We start from the raw sequence: 27,292 nt of genomic DNA on the forward strand, positions 1-27,292 counted from the left end.
CTGCGGCTGCGATCAACGATCTCCGCAGGATACCCTTCATTCTGTACTGTTATGCCCTTTTTATATGTACCCCAGAAGGCTTTTTTTAAACAGAATTTTAAAGAAGGCAGGGTTTAGGCAGGCAAAGGTGGCTCTTTTGTATCTAAAACTCTCCTCTGAGATTTTAATTTTGTATTATATGGTGAAATTTTTTACGGTTGGCAATGCGCCTTAGAAGTACCATTGGGTTGGTATAAATAGCCTGTGGCCTGCCCCTAGCACTATCTGAAAACTGTTTTGTAAAAGACTTGTGTGGAGTTGGGGGTACTATTCTAGCAATGAAATGTTATTGAGTTCACCTTGGCCTTTTACACTGTGTTTTTATGGTAATGACAGTGTTTATGAATGTATTATCTCTCTTTTAACCTGTGCTTTTATGGTATTGTTTTTTATGATGCCGAATAAAGATTTTTCGAAAGATTCCTCAACACAGCGGGTTTCCAGATTTCAGAAGCTTATCTGGTTTCCTCCAATAATGAAATGCATTTCAGTTTCAAAGCTTTTCAAATCAAATCAAATCAGCTTTATTCGATTTTTGTTCAATAATAATCATCAAAGGAAACTGATTTTAACAGAAGCTTCACATAGTATTCTGGTACCTAATAACAGCCTTTAAAAAGGAAGAAAGGACCATAATAATATGTTCATTTTCCAGCATTTGTAACCTTAGGAAAGCTGTTCTGCATTGTCTTAGGCCCCAGCTTCTAAGATTAGGCATTAAAAACTTTTTCCGCGGTACGACGTAGTATTTACAAAATAAAGTGCAGTGCATAGTTGTTTGTATGGAGGTATCATCGCATGGACATATAGATGAGTTTTTTGTCCAGTCATTTATTTCTGGAAATGTGATCAATTTTAAAAAAGATCCACAGCGAAAACGGGCCAAAAGCATACGGCAAAAGCTACTCTGTACTTATACTAGGTAGGGTTGTAGGCCTGTGCATGTGGTCATCAAATGATTGTCCATGATCGATTTCTTCTCTCTCTCAATAAGTCAGCGTTTGTTCTCTAGGTGGTTCTGGCAGTACGCCTTTAGCGATTTTCTAGATACAGTTTCCCTGCTGCTAGGTGTCTCAAAATATTCTGGGTGGCCAATGTCACGTGACATTCTTTTTATGTAGCTAATCCATGACATATTAGCCACCCTGTCTAGTTTGAGACAATCCACAATTACGTCTCTATTGAAACCCGTCTCCCTAGATACCCACACCTTGTGCCACAAAAGGAGGGGGTTGATTTTTATAATATCAGAAATATATGAGAGACCGAGTTCCCTGTGGCAGCTAAAGGTAGCGGTAGAACTAGGAACCGCCAACAAATAGCGAATAAAGATGTTTTCACAGCACTGAATCTGTTCTGCTCCTTCTATGCCCCAGATGCTCAACATACATTCAGGGGGTTAGAGGTAATTGTGTCCATCTCAGTTTTCAGCTTCCTGCAACAGGACTGTTTCCTCAGTACACCCATCCACATATATCTGAGAACAGCCTTTCCACTCCTCATTATTGGTACTAGAAAAGTTTTTTATTAAATGTGGTAACTGTGTTTCTTGAGGTCTGAGTTCTTAGGAAGAAATCAAGACCATGTGTGTTGATGTTGCTGGCCTGCTTGCCATCTGTGTCATATAAATTACTGTTAGAAAGGGCAACACGGGGAACTTGAACAAATCCTGTCAACACATTCATGCTCAATTTAAAATCAGGGACTCATATATTTCACATTAACAGACTATTTCCAGATGAAATCTGGCAGCGAACAAGCCTTTCAGCATGAATTGGTTACCCTGCACATTGTGCACGATGTAACAGGCAGTACGTGTCTTTTTACGAAACATTTGTGACATGAATTCAACACTGTGTATCTTTCTTTGAACTTTCACTCCAAACAGCCAGGTATGGTGATTTGCATATGCCTTCTTTCAGTGGAGGCTTCTCCGCTACGGCAGAGGAGTGTCCCCCTCCCCCCCGCTGAGAACCAGCTGAGTGAAAAGGAAAAAGGAAAATGATAATACCAACATTTCATATTTCTTTCCCCGCTACAGCCAGCCAAGTCTGGGCAGAGCCATGTTGACAGCAAGGTAGGAGTAGTACACACTGTAAGTGCGCATGACGGTTTGGCCGGCTAAGACCGTGCACTTGGATGCGCACTTAGTTCTCTCTCCACCCGAGCTGTGCTGCACAGTCATGTGGAGAAGAAGAACAGGCTCCTCGGACCTGGGCTAGCACCAAACCAGCCCGCACTGACCAATCACAGCTCTGTTCTCATGCAGTTTTACCAGTATGAGAGCAACGTCTTGATTGGCGCCTAGGAGCAGAGTGCAACAGCACGTGGGTAATCAAAGTCAGGACCAGAGCAGAAGACCCCAAGACGGCGGCTGCCAGCAGCAGGTAAATGCTTTTTCTTTGTTTTTTTTGTTATTTACCCCCAAACCCACATTCCCCAAGCCTTCGCCCCACCATTTATTATCAAGAGCAGCTGCTACTGTCTGCTTTGTGACTTTGCTTCTTCATTCCACAGAGGTGTTACTTCTACAGCGTGGTTTTCTTAGCCCTCGACTGAAGACGCTCTCAAACTCCTCTCTGTCCCTTTCCTCCCTTGGAAATGATCGAAGATTTACTCCTGTCCAGGACAAGAATGCATCCCTGTCCCAGAAAAGAAGATGAAGCACACCCCCCAAAATTAGTGGGGGTGCAGGGAATAGATTTCTCTTAGTTATAATTATTTTTATATTTGCTTTATTGGACAAAACTGATGGCATTTCACCATACAATTATATTTACACATGCACAAAAATGCCTTTGCAGTGTCTCGATTAGGAGCTAAGAACATTTTCGAAAAGCACACCCAGAATGGTGTGAATGCTGCAGTTCTCCTGTTGTGTCAGAGAGTCACAAATCTTTGTGAATTATGCCCCTGCATGTCAGTGTTATTTGTGTATGCTGTGTGTTCTATATTTTACTCTCAAGACCCATCTGTCTTGTTTACATAACCATGGAAGCCATGTTCACAAAACTATTGGTGGGGCCCGGTGTACATGACCCCATTTTTATTCTAAATATGGAGGTATTGGAGCTTGGTCAGTAACGCGAGGGGAATATCCACTTGTGTAAGTTATTCAATCCGTTCCCTTTTAAGATTGACAAATTGTTGCAAAATGTCATGGTTAGAGTACATTTATTCATTAAAATAATCTTCCATTAGTTGTTGTTTTAAGTTAACATAATCAGGCCTCAAGTTGACATAACTGGGCCTCAGCCTGCCTGTACTGACATGTAATTTTGCAATTACGAAAGAAAGGCTGTTTTATTCCCCACATTTAGAAGGCCTGGTAGTATTCTTTTCCATTAATAGAAAATAACAGAAATATGATCTATATTGTGGTGTTGCGTTGAGACAAAATACAGCTGCTTTTGTAGCTTTGGAGGAAGCTGCGTCTTATCTGTGCTTACTTTAGCAACAAATCAAGGACGTTTCCTGCCTCTGGGGACGACTCTGAAGCACCCATTGCATTGCATGGTAAAGATGTAGTGTCAGTCTCTGGTTAGGTCTCGCCTGACCCAGCGCATGCGCTGTTCTGGCGAGACTTATTGAGAGGGCTCCAAAAAGTGCTTCCAGGTCAGCCTAGAGCTACAGTGCATGTGCGCGGGCGCGCGCGCCGCGCTTTACCGCAATTACTTTCACTTTCGCGGCCGCTTTGATGTTTGATCGTGATCAAGATCGTGATCACTTTCACTTTCGCGGCCGCTTTGCATAGCCGATAGGTCTCGCTTTTGGGACCTTATAAGTATTTACTTATGCAACTGTTGCATGGCTAAACACTTATAAGGTCCCAAAGGCGAGACCTATTGGCTATGCCAATGCTTGTTTTTGGGTTGTGTTAGAATTATTTAGGCATTCTGAAAGCATTTATTAGCAGAGTTGCAATTAATGTTATCATGTGTATATGAAAATCTATTGGCTGTTGTCATTATTGTCTCATTCCATACCATGTCATGAGTGTGCTTTTCACTGTCTGGAAAACCTATAAAAAGTGCCCTTTTCCGGATGTATGCCAGACCTTGTTGCCTATTCTCCAGAGGCAGACTTTATGTCGGTGGTCTTGCTAATTTATACTTAGAATATATCACAGACCCTTTTCTTGCTTTCATACCAAGCAGTCCCCATGTCAGACTGTAATTTGATGCTGTACTTAGAGTATTTGTGATTACCAGACCTTTTTGCCTATTATTTGGAAGCAGACTTGATATTGGTCTTTTTACCGATTTAGTAATGTTAAACCTCTTGCTTATTATAAATTATTGATTTAAACTAACTACCTTTTTATGCTTTCTATAATGATTCTTCATGTTGTTTAAACCTTCATAGTTATGGTCTTGAATTCTGTGAAGGTTTTCTTTATTTGCCTCAGGCCCCTGTCTTTCGGACTCACCTGGCCGCATCCTATGTATGGCCCTTTAAATTTACTAGTCCAAAGCACTGACAATTTACGCTTAAGCCAGTAGCGGCCCGTCCCCTGCCAAACTCGCGGGGCAGGCCGGAGGAGGAAGGTGGAGAGATTCGGGGGCAAAAAATACAAATGAAAAAGCACGTACACGAACGCCCCTGCATTGAGCTCTTCCTTCTTATTCTGGGCTCAAGCTCCCAGAATGCACTGCGGCCAATCCTGACGTCGCATGAAAGTAGCGTCAGGATTGGCCTGAGCGCTGTCAACTTGCGCTCCCAGGCAGACGGGGAGCCTGTGCCTGCTCTCTGCAGCCCCAGTTATGCAGCTGGGGCTGGAAAGAGCATCAGTGTGCAAGATGGTTTGGCAGGCCTGAGATGGCCGGCCAAACCGTCATGCGCACTGTAACATTGCCCACCACTCCCCCACCAGCAGTGTCATTCCCCTGGACCCGCCCTCAAGACTCATCAGAGTCCTAGGGGCGGTTCCAGGGGAAATAAAATAAAATGATAATACAACGGGTTTAAAACCAGTTTTATTATCATCTTATTTGACTGTGGTGCCAAGGGGGGCAGTGCTCCTCCGCCCTAATGGAGGTGGCGCCACTGGCTTAAGCATACACAATTAGAAAACTTATGCTCACACACGGTCACCCTGCTCCTTCCCCTCTAACACTGCTGTTTGCTCCAGGAGTGGCTCGGGCAGGTAAGAGCGGTGGGCGGGGTTCGACAGATGACAGAAGATATTATTTATTTGATTTTCCCTTGTCGTCGTCTGTCGAATCCCCCCAACCGCTCTTACCTGGTTTGCTCACACACTATCCCCGCTGCTTCCTCCCTCTTCTGCTCACTCTGCTCCCTGCCCCTTCTGCTTACACATTGCCTCATCTACACCTTGTGCCACAACTGCACCTTGGTATATGCTCACACACTCCCCTCCTTGCCTTTCTGCTCACATGGGACCCCTCTGGTCCCTGCACCTTTTCTCGAGCCTTGCTTCCACTGCTCCTTGTCTCTTTTACTCACACACTTCCCCTTGCTCACACACTGCCCCATCTCCATATGCACTCCCCTTTCTTAACCTTCTCCCCCCCACACTGACTCTTTTGCCCACAAACTGGCCCACCTGTTCCTTGCCCATTCTCTTAACATACTGCTTGTTCTGCTCCCACATTGTTTCCTGCCCCTTCTGCCCACATATTGCTCTTTTATGCACACTCTTCCCCTTCTGCCCACACACTGTCCCTTCATGAGCATGCTGCCACTTCTGCTCACACCATACCACACATTTCCTAGCCTTTCTGCTCACACACTATTTCCTTTGCTTATGCTCTGCCCCTCTGCTTCTTGCCTTCTTCTCATGCGCTGCCACATCGCTGCTTCTCACCAGTGGTGGCTGGTACGGATTGGGGGGGTGATGCAGGGATGAAAAAAAAAACACTTACCTTATAGTCGCATCCTGCGTCTCTCCTCCATCTGAACCAGGAAGCACTGTCAGGCCCCCACTTGACCAATCACAACGCTGTAATGCAATGCTGTGATTGGTAAGCCCCCAGGCTCCCCTGACCAATCACAACGCTGCCATGCAGCGTTGTGATTGGCCTGAGCGCTGTGGCTCGGCGTTCAGGCATGAACTGGGGACCTGGGCATGTTCTCCACGCAGGCTGTAAATGCAGCCTGCATGGAAACATGCAAAGTGGTCAAAGCATCATTGCGCACTTAGGAGTACGCAAAACCACTTCTCCCCTGCCCGGCTCTGAAAGCTGAGCAGCCCCACCCGCCGCCGGCAAAGCAGATGTAAACAATAAAATGAAAATGGCATCACGTTATTATCATTTCATTGTTTATTAGCAGGGGATCCACCACTGCAGTGTTCTCACACACTGTTTCCTGCAATTACACCCCGATCTGCTTACACGCTGCCCCATCTGCTCCCACATCCTTACTGTACCATCTGCTTACTGCCTCTTCCACAAACATGCTGCCCCTTTTGGCCACCCATACTCTGCTCCCTGCCCCTTTTCCTCACACGCTGCCCCTTTGCATACTTCACCTGCTGATCACACACTGCCCCATTAATCTGCCCCTTCTGCTCACACACTGCCCCTTTGAACACTTCTTCTTTTGCTGACAACCTAGTTGTTCCTGCCTCTGCTGCTCACAAGTTGCCCCTTTCTACAATCCCCATTTGCTCACACACTGAGCAATGGACACATTACACAATCAGTCACTGATCACGCCGGTCCCTTTCCTCCGTCTTCGGAGATAACGTAAGAGAAAAACTCAGAGCAGCAGAATAAGCCCAACCACATCCAGGCCGCACCAGGGCCTACTAACACCCCTCATGGTAAAATACTGCTGGGGCCCGAGGGAAGATGGCGTCTACGTGCCTACGTCTGACGTCAGCGGCGAGTTCGCACGCATCACAAGCGTGAACTATGTAAAATCCTGCTCGAGGAGATGCTGGGCTTCCCCAGACAGATTGAAATGCATGCTAATGCTTTAGACCTGCCAGAGCATACGGTGCTCAGAGAGTCAATAAACCAGCCCTAAAATGCAATCACGCATCTGCTTCCTCCTCTTCTGCTGCCAACCATTGCAGACTAAAGGGCCTAGGTTGCATCAGCCAATGCCTGTCTGATGGGGAACCTTCTGACGTGACAGCAGAACAAGCACCGGTTGCAGTGCCATGCACAAGAGATGGAACAACAGAATTACCGATTTGTGGGATAGGATTGGCCATCTCAGATTGTCTAACGGATGGCCTCCGTGAGCCAGGTAAATCACCACCTCGCACACTTTTATTGTACTTCGGCCCTTATTTAGAGAATCTTAGTAATTTGGGATCGTACAGCAACATGGGATCTTTCTTTACAACCCCTGATATGCAGTACATTACCAAACATTCACCTTTGAAGGGGAAAATGTGTGGAAAACGCGTTTTGCTGGTGCAAACAGACAGGGTTAAAGGTATTAGAAAATTTAGCATTACTGTCTTTGGGGGCATATTATCAACAGATGGCGATGAATATTTGCGCATAGCACGTTTCCATTTATCGCTGGCTATCGCTGGATGTTATCGCCCGGTTAGCGCGTTATTAACAACGCTAATCTCCGAGGCGATAATTAATAAAGGGATAGCGGCGAAATGCCGGTATATCGCTGGAAATCCAGCAATAACACTGCAGTGATAGGGAATTCCTTGTTGATAGGCCATGGTGGACTTAGCCTGACGAGCCACCTCCCTTCATGCATATAGCTAAGTCAGAAATTTAGCAGACGTTAGCTTCCAGCGATAACCGCGGTTAGCGCGGCTTTTAATATCGCTATGGGTGTCCTGGGCTGGCTTGTTAATACTGCGAAGTACAGTTAGCGATCCTTTTTCATGTTGTTTTGTAAAGGAACGCCTACTTTGCATCTCATTAGCGATGCAGGGCGAGGCGTGGGGAAAATTGCTGCTAACATGCGCTAATGCATGTTAGCGCCGCCTTGTTAATAGGGCGATAATATTATCTCCGCTTTTTTGGCTTTTAAAGCCAAAAAAGCGGAGATATGGCCCTTGATAATATGCCCCTCAGAGTGCAGTACTATCACCACTTTAAATTACAAAAGTGTTATCTGTGCGGTATCAGAACTTTTGCATAGTCGTGGCCTCTAAATGAGGTTGCTATCCTTCAGCTTTGACTTGGCTCTTACAGTATCTTTTTTTGTGAGATTGTGACTGTACCAGGGAAAGGGAGTCATTAAAGCACCTCAAGACAATAACATCTGCTCTACCAAGGGCAGTATTCCATGGCCTTTACGTAGAGGCACAAGGTGATTCATTTTCTGGATTTTGCCCAAAAAGTGGGGTAGCTTTTGTAATGCGGAGAGTGCAAATTCCAACCCGCTTACTTGCTGTGCCGCCTACCCTCTTACTCATTCAGTCATTTCAGAGCTTGCTCGTTAACTCATTTGCCCGCTCACTCACTCATCTGCACTCTCACTTACACATTGGTTCACCTACTAACTCACATGTGTTGCTGTTACAAAAGCAGGTGACATCATGCTTCTATAATTCATATGTCACATATCATATGTGTCTTCGTAAAAGGCCTTTAAAAATGGTGTAAGGCCATAAAGACTCATCCCTTAGAGCCCGCCAATAGATTGCCTGGCTTGTGCGTTTGACATATATGAAACTAAATGCCATGCGCACAGGCCTTTTTTGCCCATGTCGCGATTGAGTTTCGCCCCCAATTAAGAGGCCATAGCTGTCCATCGAGCCACAGGCTAGTCGGAGGCAGTCAGTGGAGGAAGTCCAGAAAAGAGGGCATCCTTGTCTAGGTCCATGGCTACTGGCAATGATGTGCGGGAGGAAGAACACAAAGCGTTTAGATAACAGGTTACAAAAGATAGCGGCATGGGGGTAGTGCAAAACAGTAAAGGTGTATTAGTAGTGCTTAGAATCAAAGGACAAGACTGCGGCCAGACTGGGGCACTTAGTGGACAGCGTAGGTGAGACTGCAACACCATCACTTTGTGTAACTGAAGCATGGGACACTACCTGGGAGTTCTCCACACAATAATGAAGCTACTGGCCCCATGCCATAGAGAAGACCACCCAAGGGCCCTCTGTGGCCTATTTATCAAACTGTGGAAAGGGTGAGAAGGTACCTCCAACTGACAGTGGATGAGGAAACACCAGAAGTTGCAGAGAGAGTCAACTTGAACAGGGGAACGAGCAATGGGGACACCCTTGGTGGTCTAGAGATGAACAGAAGAAAGGAGATGGCTGTGCATTCTGAAGCCAGGAGATTTGGGAATAGGGACATTAAAGCCCACAAACCGACATGGGCAAAGGTGGATCACAGAGGTGTTGTGCAACCATAGGACATGCTAGAAGGATAGAAGAAGGAAGGTGGATGTGATGACACCTGGGAGGTGCTCATGAGTACTCAGAGGTCTGGTACAGGCACTAAGGGGAGACGAAAGGACCAAAGGGTGATGGTGAACAAGTGGAAAAAGGTCGATAAGACAGGCTGTACGGCTGCAGATGAAGGTGGCAGTGAGAAATTATGAAGTGAAGCAGACAAAAAGCGTGAACAAGAATGCTACAAAAAGGATAAGTTGAGAGTATGTCGATGTGATGGATTTTGGGTCCGGAGACCCTAGAAGATTTGGAATAAAATGTGAAAGTAGGATGGCTACTTTAGGGATGCTGCCAGCACGGACAACAATGTGAGAAGGACGAGTAAGATGCCATAATGAGAAGAGCTGAGGAAACAAAAATAGTAAGATGGTTTCATCCAAGACCCAGCCTGCAAGGGGGAGGAAGCGAAAGGCAGTGAAAACATAGCATCTACAGAGAGGAACAAGAGGAACCTATGCCAGTGTGAGAGCAGGAAGGTCCTGGTTAGAGTACCAGTAACTGTCTTTGGAGAAAGAGAGTTTGCAGGGTGATAACATTTTGTGGGAATATCAGAAACCAGTGCTTAATTTGTAAAAGAATAAGTTCCGGGGCCCAAACTTTTCCACAGAAGACCATGACCAGCGCCACTGAATGTCGGTCTACTGAATACAAGGCTGCGTAATCTTGATTCCACCATATGCCTCTTTTTCCCACAACTAGATAATCCCTGATCTTTATCTCACTCTTGCACGTTGTTTCCTCCCTGCTTTATCCCTTTGTCAATGTTTTTCTGTCTTTGTCTTCCTCCATCGTTCCCCTTGTGTGTTGTTCTCTCCTTGGTCTGTGCCAAAGTCCAATGAGGAAAAATAAGTGCCCAGCTCCAAAAACGAATGCTGTTGGTCCCCACCTGCAACCACCCGCTCAAATGAAGAACTGTTAAGAGAAAGATAGTTTTATGAGAAAGGAGAAATCAGAGGGGATGGTAGGATATGTGGAATAAGTGTTTCAGGGTTTGTGACCTTTGGCCTCTGCCTTTGGATGGCTAAACTAAAGTTGGATCATCACATAATTTCTTTCTGTTAAAAAAAAGATAGCTTATTGGTGTTTTCAACATGATTCAGTTGCTTTTATACATCCTTATGGACGTTTTTTATTAATAATATGAATGTGCAAAATGGGAAACAGAATGATCACTGCTGGTGCTGCACTTTACCCCATGAAAGTCCAGGTCTCATTCTAACAAATACACTGGGAAGGAAGCACTCGTCACACATGTGGGAAGGTGAAATCTGACTGCATGGTTACCCCTACTTTTTTCCTGGTGTTTTGCTGATTTTCGAATTAGTCTAACTGGGATCCTGCTAATCAGGACCCCAATCTATCTGCTTTCTCCCTAAATTGGTTGTTCATGTACTTTAGGTACACTCCAGATTGGATTCTGGGGTACCCTTATCAGTCCCTAGTATATGGTATAATATATACCCAGGGCATAGGTACCCCAGAGGCCTCTCAGAGGCTGCAGCATGTATTATGCCACCCCTGGGATGCCACCCCTGGGAGACACCCCTTACTTAGATATAGGTTCACTATATCTATCCTTATCACTGCACATATAAACCTATCAGTCACCCCTATGGCAGGCCTTATCAATCCTGAGGGCAGGGTGCTGGGTTTTATGTGAGAGGGTGCCCATGCATGAGCAGAGGTCATCTACAGCCTTCGGAACTTCTATTCCGGGGTTGTTTGTGATGCAGCCAACCATATACTCTTAAGTGCATTATAACCTTGCGGTAAATGCTAACTTTGAAACGGCTGCATGGAAACATGTTGTGTTTGGTGTCAAACACCTTGGAATCATACCTCCACACCAGTAAGTGGTGTGGGAGGTATGATTCCACCCTACTAGAGGGAGAAATATGACAGCACCAGTACACCTGGTACCAACTTCACAGACCCTGGCATCACAAAATGGATGCTGCCAGCCACAGACACAAGTCTGCCCTCCTGCTGCTGGCTGAAACTCCGGCAGGGGAAGGCTGGACAATAGGTTTCCTGTCACAGGGAGGTGTGACCACCTCCCAGACAGGCTTTAGTGTATTGGGGCTGGGTGGGTGCACTCTGAGAGTGCTTTGATGTCTGCACAGGGGGCACATTTGGTGTCCCTGTGCATAGTCCAGCTCAAACCAGTTGCAGGAGCCATTTGCTCCTGCTGTGGCGTGAAACTGGTCAAAGGACATGGGTGTAGCCACTCCACTGTCCTTACCCTCCCATAGGTGGGTCCCCAGAGTTTGTCCCACCCCTTCCTTTAGTATAAAGTAGGAACCCCTGACTACAGGACTTTACATTTACCTGGACAAAATTCTGCTACAGAAACCAAGTGCTGTGACTATCTACACTACGCTGGATAGCTGAAGAATCTCCCTTGGAGTAAAGGAGTTACTCCCTTGCAAGACAGGCACCTGAAACTATTCTGACCGGTTTGCATCTACGCAGCTCCTGAAGGACTCCGAAGATTTCTGCAACACAGTAGGTGGGTTCCCGTGGTCTCTTAGGTTGATCTGTGCTCTCAGTAATTCTGAGACCCGCATCCCTCGTGGGGACCGTGCAACCCGAACCCCTGGGCACCGTGTACATTTGCAGCAGCAGCATATGCTTTTTGGCGATCCCTGAGGCTGTGCTTTGGGCTACTTGTAGTCCGGACCCCGAACAGTATTTCTGCTGAAGATTTCTGGCCTACGAGTGTTCCGTGGGCTGGTATTTTGTGATTCAGCTCGAGGTCCCTTCGCGATCCCTGGTCCGTCGACCTGTGGGTCCCTGAGAAGGGAACTGTAACTTTAAGTGGGCTTTCCTGGTTGCTCCAGACGTGCCCTGACTCTCCATCGCTTGGGGAGTCCTCAGGACCTTGCTGGTCCTCACCTAAGCATTTTTTCTCTGACCGCGTGGGTTGCAGTTGGCAAGGCTTGTTGGTGTTCAATCCAAACACTGACCCCCAACACTCGACATCATTCGTGGGACAGCTCACCTGCGGACTTTGGTCATCGTCGACATCTGCTGGTCCCCTTGGCTGCAGAGTCAAGCTTCACCTCTTATCACCTGAAACACCCGACATCGGTGGGCATTCGTCTATCATGCCCCTGGTCACTGGGAAGTGACCCAGACTCTGTCCCCTCTGCTTTCAGGTTCTTCTCAGCTCCGATCCAGGCTTGGATCACACCAGACACTTCTCATCTTCCCGGCAGAAGCACTTCTTCGCATCACGCGATTGAAATCAACGAGCGTTTCTGACACCACTTGACCCCTATGCACCCGGCTCTCCTGGGATAGGTAACACGGGTACCTCGGTACTCTCAAGGGTGCTGGCCTTAGAACCTTCTATGTTCCAAAGGGTTTGCTTGAAGTCCTCTCCTAAGTGTCCTTAATCTTTAAAATTCCAACCGCGACTTTCCCATAGAGTTGAACGGAGCTCATGGCTGTGTTCTCACACTGCACACGTCCTCCGTGGGTCCCCTGTGTCACTACCTTGGGTGGTTCCTTGGTGTCCCAGCAATTCTACGTGCTCTAGGCACCCTGTCTAGTCATGTTGTGGTTGTTATACCACTTTATCAGTATATGGTTCGGTCTCCCCCTGGAGCCCACTGTGTATTGTGCTATTTACTGTCGTTCTAGTGGTTTAATATTGTGTACCTTGTTCTCTAATCTCATAAAGAGGTTAGTATAGAGTGTTTAGTAACAAATACATATATTTTATAAATTCCTTGTGTGGTTCTCCTTTCATTTGGTCATTCAGGAGGTTATAATCTGGTAAACCAAGGTGCTTTACATTCCTTCGAGACTTAGCCTGAAGGCTACTCTCTATAGCAACCACTAGGATAGCTTTCAATATAGGTTGTCTTTAACCTAATCATCAATAAGGGTCGTTTGGACTGGTGCAAGGTGCCCACTTTAACTAGTGGACAGCATATACCAGGCCAACTTCTCACAACACATTTTTATCGTGTCTCACTTTATAAAACAAGCGCATTTGACTCTGTGCTGGTGATGGAGCAAGGACTCGTAGAAAAGAGACTTGCTTGGAAGCAATCCTCTCATTCAACTCCCTAACATGTTATTAATTACCTAGTGCGTAAAACTAATGCGCACCACATAAGAACGAGGGTTAGAGAAGCTTGCATATGTGTTTACTAACGTGAATAACTCTAACGAATTTCTAAAATGGCTTTAAACGGGAAATCTCTATTGCGCATTTGTTAACTGCATCTACGCAGTATGACGAGCTGTCGTTTGGAGGGAAATTCTGGCGCATGGGCAGAAGGTACTAATATGGAGTCTTGAAGACTAGCGTGCATGGCACCTGCTTAACTGAAACGAAATCGAGCTATTTTACTAATGCTAAGGCGGGGAAAGTATTAACAAGTAAAGGGGGTTAGAGTACAGATGGGTGGTATACAGTGAAACCAAGTAACATCTGTCTTTCTGACTCTATCACTAGTGCGCATTCGGGCCTCTTGGGTATGTCCGAAGTGAGCCGAGTCACTTGGGTTTTACGCGTGACAATTGAAAGTCAGCCCGGAATGATGACGTGTGGGTCAAGAAGAGGACAAGGACACAGCCTGTCTGAGGTATTCAACGGCCAGCCCCAGCAGCAGCAGGACGTCTCCGGCTGCTCGGCTTCAGGCACCCATTGATTGCCCTGTCGCCTTTCAAAAAGAAATTGATATTGCCCAGGCGGATCCATGTACTGCCCAACTGCTCAACCTAAACACATGATTGATTTTCTTAAACTAATTCATCTGGCTCTTTATTAATCCAGCCTTCGTGAAGACCCTGACGCCCGCCCTGGAGCACTGCCCCTAGGAACTACCCAGTTGTTTCGGGTTATTTTCTGTTAATACAAATTACTTCGGAATTAATTCTTCTTCACTTATCCTTTAATTACTGCCAGAGCTCACGCAACCCAACTTGCTCACCATTGTCCTGAAGATGAACCCCAATAATTGGGTTTGAAACGCCGTCGACCACCCAACAACATGAATTCCTCATAACTTGCATAAATCATTTATGGAACTCTACTATATTGTTGTCAATGCAATGCCTTTTTAAAATTCACTATCACTATTTCACACTACACTTTTTATTATGTGAGCACTCTAAAATTGATTTTGTTTAAATAAATATCTGTCATCTTTTTGACCTACATGACCCTCTACAGACTCTGTCTTTTGCTCCCTACTGAATTCATTTCATAATTCTTTATTTTTAAAAACAGTGCCCCTCTGGGTCACCCCTCTTGCCTTTGGACCTTTTAGGCCACACTCGAACCACTGTTCTTTAAATATTATATATATATATATATATATATATATATATATATATATTGCAAAAGATTCCTTTGGAAAGAAAGGAAGGTCGACGCCTTGTCTGTTTGCGCGAAATCAATTTAATGACAGCACAGCCGTTAGACGCGTTTCGCCTGTGAAACAGGCTTGTTCACTAACGGTTAACATCAAATTATCAGCCATTTTTAAACAAACAATGATTGCGTGACACGTGACAACTACAAACTCATAGATAGTGAAAACAGACTGGTAGTTTCTACGAAGTTCTCTCGTCAACTGATACACATGGTAGCATTTAAATCAACTCATCTATTTTCTTAGTGATTTTGGTAATCTCATGACTCGTTACCTTCTATACATTGAATAAGACCATTGATCTGCCCTTTTACAATTACATCACAATTTTAAATAAAATTAGATGAAATAGCGGGATTCGAGCCATGCACAATTATATTGATATCATTGTTAGGTACAGCCTCAAATATGCTAAACCATTGCCACAATACGCTTAAAATTGATTACTTATAAACCATGGTTACAAGAAAAGTCACGCCCAAGTGGGCCAACTTAGCTTATAGTCTAAGAACATACGCAGATACATAGATACCAACTTTGATTACCATCAGTCTGTATAAAGTGCTTATGTGTAAATTATAAAACAAATTCATCAAATTGAAGATTCATCAAAATAAATCAAAATGTTTAAAATCAGGCTAGGGAGCAGAGGCGGTAAACGAATTATAGGTGTGTATGAAAGTCTTCTTCCATATTGAGACCTTCAGGAATCTTTGTATTGAGACGAATGATGTACCTTGACTCTAATTGTGTCAATTTTTTAACTCGGTCACCTCCCCTTACGCTCACGGGCACTGCGTCAATTACAAAATACTCAAAGCCCACTGTGTTTCTATTGTGGTATAGATCAAAATGCCTTGCCACAGGATAGGTTTTATCTCCATTTTTGATGGCCCTAAGGTGTTGTAGGATACACTTATGGACGGGCAGGATTGTGCTGCCCACGTACTGCAGGCCACAAGGGCACCGCAGCACGTAGACAGCAAAATCAGTTTTGCAAGAGAATTGGCCCCTGATCTTACTGGGATGAGGCAAAAGGCCTCCTGAAAAGGTGGATGTATTCTTGCCATGAATACAGGCCTTACATTTTGCACATTTTATGAAACCATCCTTTCTTTTAAGCCAAGTTTTAGGTGCCTGTGCATGTGTCGTAGGTAACATGTTTGAGACCAGTGATTGTTTCAGAGATTTAGCTCTTCTGAACGTTATTAGAGGTTTGCGCCCTACTAGCTTCTTTAGTGTAGGGTCATTAGCAATGATGTGCCAATGCTTATGTAAGATTTTTCGCAAGCTGCCCTCTTGGGTGTTGTAGTTGGTGATTAATCTACACTGGTCATCATTCACAGTGGCTTGCCTATCTGGCTGTTGTTCACGGCTAAAGTGTATTTGTTCTCTTGATTTCTTTTGTGCTTTTGCAATTGCTAAATCAACCCATGCCCGGGGATATCCCCTTGTTGAAAAGCGTTCCCTCAAAAAACCCAGTTCTGCATTTAGATCTTGCACATTGCTGCAGTTCCTCATAGCCCTAAGGCATTCCCCATAGGGAATGCTCCTCACCAAGTTCTTTGGGTGGAAGCTAGAGGCATGCAGGAGGGTATTGCCATCTGTGGCTTTACGATACAATTTTGTCTCCAACTTGTCATTGGCAATAAAGACAGTCACGTCCAAAAAGTTAACACTGATCCCACTAATTTCACATGTTAGTTTTAGGTTCAAATCATTGACCTGTAGGCCATTGACAAAATTGCTGGCACTCTCCTGGCATCCCTTCCACACGACAAATAAATCGTCGATGTAGCGACACCAGAAGATCACATTATCTTGCCATTCCTTAGCAAACTGCGATTGGACACCTGCTCCTCCCACCAGCCCATATGCAAATTCGCATAGCTGGGGGCGAAGCAGGTGCCCATCGCAGTCCCGCATATCTGATGGAACAGTTCTCCATTGAAAAGAAAATAGTTGTTATTTAGACACATAGAAATCATAGTTAGCAACATTTGGGTATGGCGCCATAACTGTAATGGCCTTTCTCCCAAATAGTGCTTCACGGCATTCAGGCCGTCTACATGCCGTGAAGCATATGCTGCCATAGTCTCCACGAACAGCTCGAGTCTCAAGGTTAGAGGAGACAGTACTCCTCCTGTCTCCCTTTCTCACCTCCATGCAAGTATAAGCAGGAAATGTCCATATGCTGCCATAGTCTCCACGGGATGGGGCTCCTAGCAAAGTGGAGAAATGTTTTTGGAACTAATTTGGGGAGCATGTCGAGCTCGCCTCCTGTTTTCAGCACATTGAAATTTCCTGCTTATACTTGCATGGAGGTGAGAAAGGGAGACAGGAGGAGAAGTGTCTCCTCTAACCATTTCCTTGAGACTCGAGCTGTTCGCGGAGACTATGGCAGCATATACTTTGAGCACAACAGCAATTACAAAATGAAGCCTCCTGGTAACTCGTGACTATTGCTAATTTTTAAATGTGCATCTGATAATATTTTCATGTGATGGTTTTCAAAAACGCTATTGAGCACGATATAATTGTAACATTACATGTCAGGAAATGTACTGACATTTCAGATGCACTATGGGACATTGGTGCTTGTTCTAAAGTCACGTGATGAACTGGGACTTAAGGCCTTTTTCATTGTTTATATGAATTGGCTCACCTGTGACCAAGGCTGATTAGACAGCCGAAACGCGTAAGGAAAGAGAGATAATGCTGCCTCCCAGAGTGAAATTAAAACGCTGGTGCTTCAAGGATGTGGGTTTCGATACTCTTTCTTGTGTTGGATGTTAATGTGACAGGGTGCTCCATGCCTGTCCTGAACGAAGCCGCCCTGCAGGGATGGGGGCTCCTAGCAAAGTGGAGAAATATATATATATATATATATATATATATATATATATTCACTGAAAAAACCATAGGTTTCACAAACGTTATAGTTAGAAGTTAGCATTTAAAAAACCTTGCAAATTCACTTAAAAAACCATAGGTTTCACACATGTTATAGTTAGGTGGATATTTCACTCGTAAAAAAATAATGAAATTCCCCCGTTATAGTTAGTTCAGATAACTATAACTCGCGCGCCCGCAATCCTGCTCATGACGTCACATATTACATCACTCATGACATGGTCAGTGGCATCACTCATGACATCACTGATGATATCATCCTTGTGATAGAGTGGCGGTCGCGCGAGTTATAGTTATCTGAACTAACTATAACGGGGGAATTTCATTGGTTTTTTACGGGTGAAATATCCACCTAACTATAACATGTGTGAAACCTATGGTTTTTTAAATGAATTTGCAAGGTTTTTTAAATGCTGATTCCTAACTATAACGTTTGTGAAACCTATGGTTTTTTCAGTGAATTGGTACGGTTTTTTAAATGCTAAGTTATGTATGTATTATATTTTTTTTTATATATTTATTTTTCAATAAACTATTTGTAAATTTTTTATTGGGGGGGTTTTCACCGTGCGCGCACCCCCGTGATTTTTCCCAAAAATATTTTTAAATTTTGTTCTGCCTTCGGGGTCCTTCAGTGACCCCCTGACAAAGGCTAGGGGGTCAGGAACTCTCTACCCTGCCCCCTTTTCACGTTCGCCACCTTCCTTTTTCACTCTCGCACTGAAAACAAACAAAATGGCGGCCGACACTTCCTGATTTCGACCGATTTGAACGTTGACTAACATGTAACCACCAATCAGAATTACGCTCGCGCACATTAGGGTGCTCGCACGGTGCTCGCACTGTGCGCGCACGGTGCGCGGCTATAAATATTTATGTGCTTTTAAATGCTATTTTCTCAGGAACTACTGAACAGATTGACACCAGACCTGCAAAAGGCACTTCCCTGACCTGAGGACTACCTCTCTGCCAAATTTCAAGTAATTCTGTTCAGCCGTTCGGGCTGTACCTTCGACTAAAGGTCCTATGGAAAAATGCATGGGGAAAACGCGTTTTGGGACCCCCCTTTTTTCTCAGCCCCCGCTTGACGAATCACCCCGAGACTTTCAGGGTAGGAGCTGAGCGGAGCGCCCCATTAGTTTTGAAAATTTCGCGAGGATTCGTCAACCGGCGCCAAAGTTATTCAAAATAGAATTTTCAGATTTCCTATGGAAACACGGTCCTAACTATAACTATCTACTGGCGACCGCCAGTAGATATATATATATATATATATATATATATATATATATATATATATATATATATATATATATATATATATATATATATATATATGAGCCTGAGAACCGGCAGTGAAGAACTTGAATGAGTAAGACTATATGATCAAATAAACACATTTGTTGCAGATGAAATGTGAATGCGGGTGGAAAAATAAAGTATGAAAAAAAATTAAGGGGATGGGTATGTTAACAAAGGGCTAACTGAAAAGAGTGATATGTAAGCATGGTTTGATGATCTTCCCCCCTTGCCTGACCAATCAGAATTAGTATTTTTACGATATTGAAACTTTAGGGGGTGGAACATTAAGGACGAAAGGTATAACAGAGATAGTTTTAGTTAGTTAATTAGCAGACCTCGGGATGCTGTCTGAGAGAGACGTCGATGCTGAGATGCTGTAAGACGTGGGTGCTGTCATAGTAGCGAGAGATGCTGAAAATAATTGAATGCTGAGCCTGATATCCTAAATTATTAGGATTAGAAAGAAGATCGTGGAAGAATCTCGAGGAGGAAGAGAGTGTCAGAGAGGGGTGCGACACAGTCGTCGGTATTCTACAGAGGTCATCTATCCTGTCCTGTTTCCTGTCCTGAAGCCTTTGTCGCCTGATCTATCCCGGGGGACCCTTACCAGCCCTTTGGCCAGGGAGTTGGTCTTCACACCATCCTAGGTAATTATAACTTCGTGAATTTACAGATGTTCTTTTCTCTCTGTCCTCTCCTTTTCTGAGCATGTCATTGCAAGTTTGAAGTATGTGTTGATGAATTGATTAATTGAATTTTCTCTCCTACGAGTGATGGTGACTGTACTGTACTTTGAAGTGGTTCACATGCAATTAATTTAGATAAAGATTCAAACTTTTCCAGAGTCTGTGGTCATTTCATTATAATAAAAGAGGGTTAATTTATGTCATTTCACCGTCAACTAGATCAACTAATGGTCCATCGACCAGAGGAAAGAACTTTTTGATCAGTGAAAGGTTAGTTAGGAATAAGAGGTAACTAATCTTGAATTTCGAAACATAAACTTTGACTCCAGCGGTTTACCCAATTGTGTGTGTGTTTATGGGCCCAGGTGAGTATATGGTATTGGAGTATCTGTTGTTGGTACGCCGCTGGATCACTGGGAGACTTTATGGAGAACAAGTGCTAAATTTCTCAGTACATGGACTTGCACTCAAAACAAATGTGAGGGGGTGTGGGGCCATGTACATCTCTCTCCCAATGGCAGAAATAATACAGGATTCTTTCCTGTTTGTACTAGCTGCATGTGAGTATTTCATGAATATTCTCATTTTGTGCTCATTTCAGATGTTTTGAGGACAATTCACAAAGGCATTTTAGGGCCAGCTGTACGACGGCCAAAATAGCGCCTCGCAAATTGCGAGTCTTTTGCGACTCGCAGTTTGCGAGGCGCTATTTAGTATGTACAACAGTGTGTTACACACTGTTAGCAATTCCCAATGGGGTCACAAATAGAGATGCCCATGAATATTAATTATCCTCTTGCAATTTGAGACCCCATTGGGAATGGCAGGCCCTCCCAGGTATAGTGGTCTGCTGGGCTCAGCAGACCACCATGTCTGGGATTGCTTTTAAATAAAGCAGTTTTATTTTTCAAATGCAGCCCGATTTCCTTAAAGGAAAACGGGATGCATTTGTTTTTTAAAAATGAAACGTTTTCGTTTCATTTTTTAATGGCAGGCAATGATCCCTGGGACCACTGCCTGCCATTAAAAAATATTTTCCCCTGCATTTGCAAAGGGGTCCCTTGGGGTCCCCTTCCCTTTTGACCCCATTACCACCCTCTTGAAGAGGGTGGTAATATGCGAGTGTTATGCGCCCACAATTGCGGACACTAAGCATTTGTACATAGGGTTCCGCACGTTATTAGGAAGGGAACGACCCCTTCCTAATAGTGAGTCGCAAAACCCTATTTTGTGAGTCACAAAAAATTGTGAGTCGCAAAATAGGGTTTATACATACCCCATGCTGTTTTTGCAAACCGTTTGCGCATGCAAACACCGTCGTACATCTGGTCCTAAGAGTATTGCAGCACTACTACTTTATATAACCCAAATGCCTTTGTTAACAGACCTAGTATATTAAATGTCTCCTCTTTATTTCAACATAACAGGTTCCAGGTGCGATACTTATTGGCAGAGGTTTACTTGCTAAGCCTGTCAGACCAAGTGGCACATTACAGCTGTAAATTAGTAGGGTGGCTCGGTAATTAGTGGTCAGAAATAACACTGTGTGAGGATTTTTTTTTCTCGTTCCCAAAAAGACAGGATCTGTTAGACTCCACAGCATTCTCTGTATAACTCAATTGCCTTTTTTTTCTTTATCTTATAGGAAATAGGAAAGTTTGTGCGACAAATCAGTCACGCGGGGTCTGTAAGTCCCAAACAGAATCTGTGTTCCATATTGTTGTTTGCATGTCTCGACGAGGCACGTGCTCAGTTTATTAGCCTTGCTTAGAATAAAATATACTTTTAGATTAAATTAATAGTATTCTGGACCATTTCCGTTCCACAAGTGTCATCTGTGAAACTTTTGCACACTGTAATCAAGAAAAATGAAATGATAATGACTAGCTTTGTAATAGGCAGCACTTCTGTTTCTAAGCAAAGTAAATAACAAACATTAGTATTGCCCCCTTAGTACTCAATTTACTGCTCTTCAGGAGCGAGGCCCGACTACCACGTTCTTGGAGCAGAGAAAGTTCAGCTCATTGAGCTATTCATCCAGCTCTGATACAGCTGGATCTATTATATGCTGTCCCAAGTGTATTTTAAAATACTTATATATAGTCTATATGCACAATGTGTTTCATGTTTTTATATATTTGAATAAACCATTTTTCACATTTAAAATGTATATACATTAAATAAGTTATGTTATGTTATGTTATGTTAGATAAATTTATAACGCGCGATAGTTACTCCAAGGAGTGTCCCAGCGCGAAGCCAAATGAGGAGAACTAAAGTAAGAGGCTATGGAAACAGATGGGTTTTGAGGAGACGTTTGAAACAGAGTGGGTCCTTAGTGTTGCGCAAAAAGAAAGGGAGAGCATTCCAGGCCGCGGCAGCTTTGACCGCAAGCGAGCTGCCCCCGATCCTGGACCGGGAGAAACGTGGAACCTTGGCCAGCAGGAGGGCTGAAGAGCGGAGAGCTCTGGTCGGGACATAAAAGGAAAACCGCCTCTGCAGATAGATGGGACCCAGGTTGTGAAGGGCTTTGTGGGCAATGACCAATGCTTTAAACTTAACCCTTTCGGCCATGGGCAGCCAATGCAGGGCACGGAGATGAGCGCGGACGCTGCTGCTTCTGTCGATTCCAAGGAGGAGCCTTGCGGCTGCGTTTTGGATCACTTGTAGTTTATACATGGAGTAGCCAGGTAAGCCCACATACAGGGCATTGGCATAGTCCAGGCGGGAGAGTAGCAGGGCTCGAACAACTGTTTCCTTGGCAGTTCTAGGGAGAAGAGGAAGAAAACCCCTAAGAACCTTGAGAAGGCCAAAACAGCCACCCGAGACCTTCTTCACCTGGGCCGCGAACGACAGGTTATCCTCGAACCAAACTCCGAGATTTTTAACGGAGTTACCATTAGAGGGAGGAGGAGGAAGATCCGGGGGCCAGATCTCATGTCTGAAGTTCAAGGGGAAGTTGCCATACAGAAGGATCTCTGATTTGTCTTCGTTGCACTTGACTTGGGCTCTAGCAAGCCAACCAAATACCGAAGACAGACACTTCTGTACAGGCAAGACGGAGTCTTCCCCCTTGGCCCAGGTAAAAAGAAGCTGTGTGTCATCCGCATAGGCTATCACCTTAGCCCCCAACTTCTCGGCCAAAAAGACCAGAGGAGTAACATAGATGTTAAAAAGGAGGGGGCTAAGGGACGAACCTTGGGGGACACCAGTGGGGACCTCCTGCAGAGAAGAGGCGGCCGGTGGCACCCAAACCTGTTGGGTACGGCCCTCCAGAAAAGACCTCAGCCAAGCGAGGGCCAAGCCAGAAACCCCAATCTCAGAGAGGCGGGAGAGCAGTCTGGCATGGGGCACCGTGTCAAATGCTGCTGACAGATCAAGCATTACCAGAGCTGCTCTGCCACCAGCATCTAAGCAGTCCCTAATTGCCTCTGAGATCTCCACTAGCGCTGACTCTGTGCTATATGATGCCCGAAACCCAGACTGGGCTGGGTGCAAGGCCTCAGATCTTTCCACGAATTCGGAAAGTTGTCGGGTCACTACCTTCTCACATACCTTAGCAAGGCAAGGGAGAAGGGAGATAGGGCGGTAATTGCCGGGCAGCGTGGGGTCAAGGGACGGTTTCTTCAGTAATGGAAGAATTTTAGCCTGTTTCCACTCCGGCGGAACACATGCCTCCCTAAGGGAAAGGTTAATAATAGCATTCACCTCAGGGTTGATGATCTCCGCGACCGCGGCCAGCAGTCTGGCAGGGCATAAATCCGAGGGTGAACCGGACTTGAGGCCCTTAAGTAATTTCAGAGTACTAGCCATGTCGACAGGAGGGAAGACCGACAGAGCGTGTATTGGAGCGCCCCGAGAGGGAGCAATCAATCCATCTTCCGCCTGGAAAGCTGAACACACAAGCAAGGACTGCTGTATCATACGGATTTTATCCTTGAAAAAGCAGGAAAGGGTATTGCACCAGTCAGTCGTGGCCGGGCCCGAGCAATTGAGAGCGACAGGGGATGTAAAGCTCTGAACTATATGAAAGATCTCCTTCGAGTTGTTACAGGCCTGTTCAATACGCTCGGTGAAATATTGCTTTTTAGCCTGAGAAATGGCGGCGTAATAGATCTTTTGCTTACTCCTCAGAGCGGCCTTAGCCAGAGGACAGTAGTCCTGACGGCGCCAGGCCCGTTCCAGTTTTTTGCAACTGTGTTTAAGCGTGCGCAGCTCAGCCGAAAACCATGGTTTTGAAGGCGCTACTCTCGAGGGCCGAGAGGAAGTAGGAGTAGCCAGCAAGGTCATGGACTTGTCCAGCCAGTTGGAAAAGCCAGCAAGGCTCCCCTCGAGATTATTAATGAGGGAAGGCCTGGAGGCCGCCAGGGCCCCAGCCAAAGAAACGGGGTCAACCTTCTTAAAGGCTGGTTTCCGTGAAGTAGAAACAGCAGCATGAGGCTGGCCAGCCTTCCAGGAAAAAAAAGTGATACAGTGGTCTGACCACACAAGGGGAAGAGGATCCTCAACTAGGATGTTAAAATTAGAACAGATCGGGTCAAGGATGTGGCCACCCTGATGCGTAGGGTGGATAACCCATTGAGACAGTTGAGTCATCTGAAGAATCTCTTTAAAGGCACAAGCCTCGGTAGATGACCCTTGATCCAAGTGTAAATTCAAGTCACCAAGGAACAGGAACTGGGAAAAACGAAGCGCCCTTGCAGTAAGCTCATCTCCCCACTTCTGAATGGAAGCATGGGCAGAGCCAGGGGGACGATAGACCAGCGCCCCACCAAGTAGAAAATGGGGGGAGAACCTAATACTGAAATCCAGCGCTTCACCAGTGCCCCAAGCATGGGTTTCGCCCCTAATAAATTCCCATTTGTCTCTGAAAACAACCGCTACACCGCCACCCCTGCCTTCCGAACGGTCGGCCCTTGCCATTTTAAAGCCCTCCGGGATAGCCAGAGTAACATAAGGGTCAGAGTTGGAATCGAGCCAGGTTTCCGTAAGGAACAGAAGATCAACAGGGTGGTCGGAGAGCAGGTCGAAGATGTCGGCGTGATGTTTTTTTAAAGACCGTACATTAATTAGGGCGGCAGAGATAGATGGAACAATATCCCGTTTATGCCGTTGACCTAACAAACATGAGGCATCAGGAGAGATAGCCGGGAGACTAAAGCCACAAACAGCACAAACATGCTTCTGAGCATTCAACATATCAAACTGAGAATGTGAAAGACCTAAAGTCACATTGAGACTCAGTAGCTTGTCCCTACCATAGGTCAGCGCAGCACGAATGCCCCCCATTGGAAGAGCAGAGTAACGGGCGCAGGGCGCATCCGCGGCGCGGACGGGCGCAGACGGGCTTGCCTTAGGCGCGCCTTCGGCGCGCCAGCGGCACGCCCGCTGCGCTCGTCCGCTGCGCGTCCGCCCCGCGTGCATCTTTGTAGGCCGGCAGCCAGAAAGACTAGAGAGCGCACTACAAAAATGGCGCCTCTCTATGGCTGACCGGCAAGACCAGGAAGTGAGTGAAGTCCCCCCTGAAGCAAATGGCAAATCACCCCACAGATTCCCTCGCCAAGAATAAAACGTTCACAAGCTTTTTTAAAAATGCCACCCTTTCACCCAGCAATAAAAACAAGCGGGATACGATCTGACAGATGAGTAATTACATTAACATTTACAATTGCTAAAAACAGTGTCAAAAAAGGAAACGAAGTCTTGTTTCACAGATAGCACAGCACAGAGATTGCAAGCGAGTATAAGGCAGTAAGAACCCCTCAAGGCATGCGCGTCCGCCCCGAATGTTATGTTACTCCATGGGGCGCTCTTCACAGAAAAAAGAACAAATGTGGGTGGAGAGTTTTGCCTCCAACTTAGCATACTTTTCTGTTTCTTTTGCTGTTTGCAAACATCCCTAGAAGTACACCTAGAAAACTGCATTAGGTACAGGTTTCTAAATGTACTTCAGGGGATTTTTTGTGACCTTCACTCACGCCTTTTTTCTCTGCAGTAAAGCGATTTCCTCTTTTAACAAGTAATTCTCCTACACACCCACTACACTTGGGGTAATCGGTGCCTTTTCCAATACTGGGAGGGGAGTTACTCCAGTCCCTGGCTGAAGTAAACCTCTGACAGTTTGCAGGGTGGAAAGGAAGTGGAGAGGAGTTTGGAAATTACCATATGCATGCATGTTTGTGGGTATTCCCAAACTTCCTAGGTGGATCGTGTCTTGGAAAGCCCACTTCCCACCCCTTAATTGAGGTTAATTACTGCTTATCTTTCTGTACTCAGGGGGGAGGGGGGTTCTGCCTTAGTAAATGCATAGACATTTGCGCAGAATCCCTTTCAGAATTCCTGGCAGGCGCACCAAGGTAATTTGGTCATAAACTTACATCTATGACTGAATTTACCTACATGAATAAGGCCATGGTAAGGAGATATGGTAGCACAAGTCCAACAGGCGAGCAGACAAGTCTGAAGACTTGAGGTCTAGAGATGAAAGAACAAAACATTAGAAAAGCATTCAAATGGACTGATTATTTGCAAGACAGGCATGTGTCAATCTGGGAGAAGGATACGGCTCTACAGCTGAAAGGAGATGGAAATTCTACTATTTGTATGTGTATACATGTGTGTGTGTACACACATATTCAATGAAAAAAACCAAAGGATACATTATAGTTATAACTTAAATTCATAATTTATGCACCACCTTCAAATTACTGTAACCCATAGTTATAACTTACATATATAATTTATGCATCACCTTCAAATTACTACAAGTCGCGTAGCTCCGTAAACAGTCTGTTCACTTCACTTGCCACACTACATTAAGTATAATTTATCCCTTCTCCATGCACTTCTTAAACCCTTGCATATTACATAACTTATAGCATGTGAAAGCAAAGCATTCAGAACTAAAACTGCGTGGAAATTCTTCTTCAGGAGTGACTGGCTTGCGCTATATCAAATCCCATTAATATAACATTCATAACAACACTTACGACATCTGAAATGACATGATTTGTAACACACTGCATGGGATCGTTAACCTTTGTTTTTTTCATTGAATTTGATTCTTTTTTTTAATTTTTGATAACAATTGTTTTTCAAATCGTCAAGATTATGCAGTGGTGTAGAGTGGAGTGGCGTACAACGGAATTTAGTAGAGTGCAGTAGTGTGTGCTGAGTGGCCCTCAGTGGAGTGGCATAGAATGAAATAGCGTAGAGTGTAGTGTCGTAAAGTAGATTTGCGTACAGTAGAATAGCGTACAGTGGAGTAGCATACAGTGACGTGGGGTACACTGGTGTATCAAGGAATGGAGTGTCGTACTGTAAAATAGCATAGCATAGCATAGAGTGGAGTGGAGTGGTGTACAGTGGAGTTGCATACAGGGGCTAGCATAGAGTGTAGTGGCTTATAGTGGAGTGAAGTGGAGTGGCATAGAGTGGAGTGTGTTAATTGAAGCAGAGGAGCGTGAAAATGAACAGATGTGGCTGTAACATGGCAGTAGTTTTACTAGTATGTGTGAATGGTGTAATTAGTGTAAAAGTTATAAGTTAAAAAAGTAGTTATATATTGTGTCAAAGTAAACTGCGGTAAGTTTGCAGTATATTGAGGTACA

The sequence above is a fragment of the Triturus cristatus genome, chromosome 6 (genome assembly GCF_964204655.1).
Source record: "Triturus cristatus chromosome 6, aTriCri1.1, whole genome shotgun sequence".
NCBI lineage: Eukaryota > Metazoa > Chordata > Amphibia > Caudata > Salamandridae > Triturus > Triturus cristatus.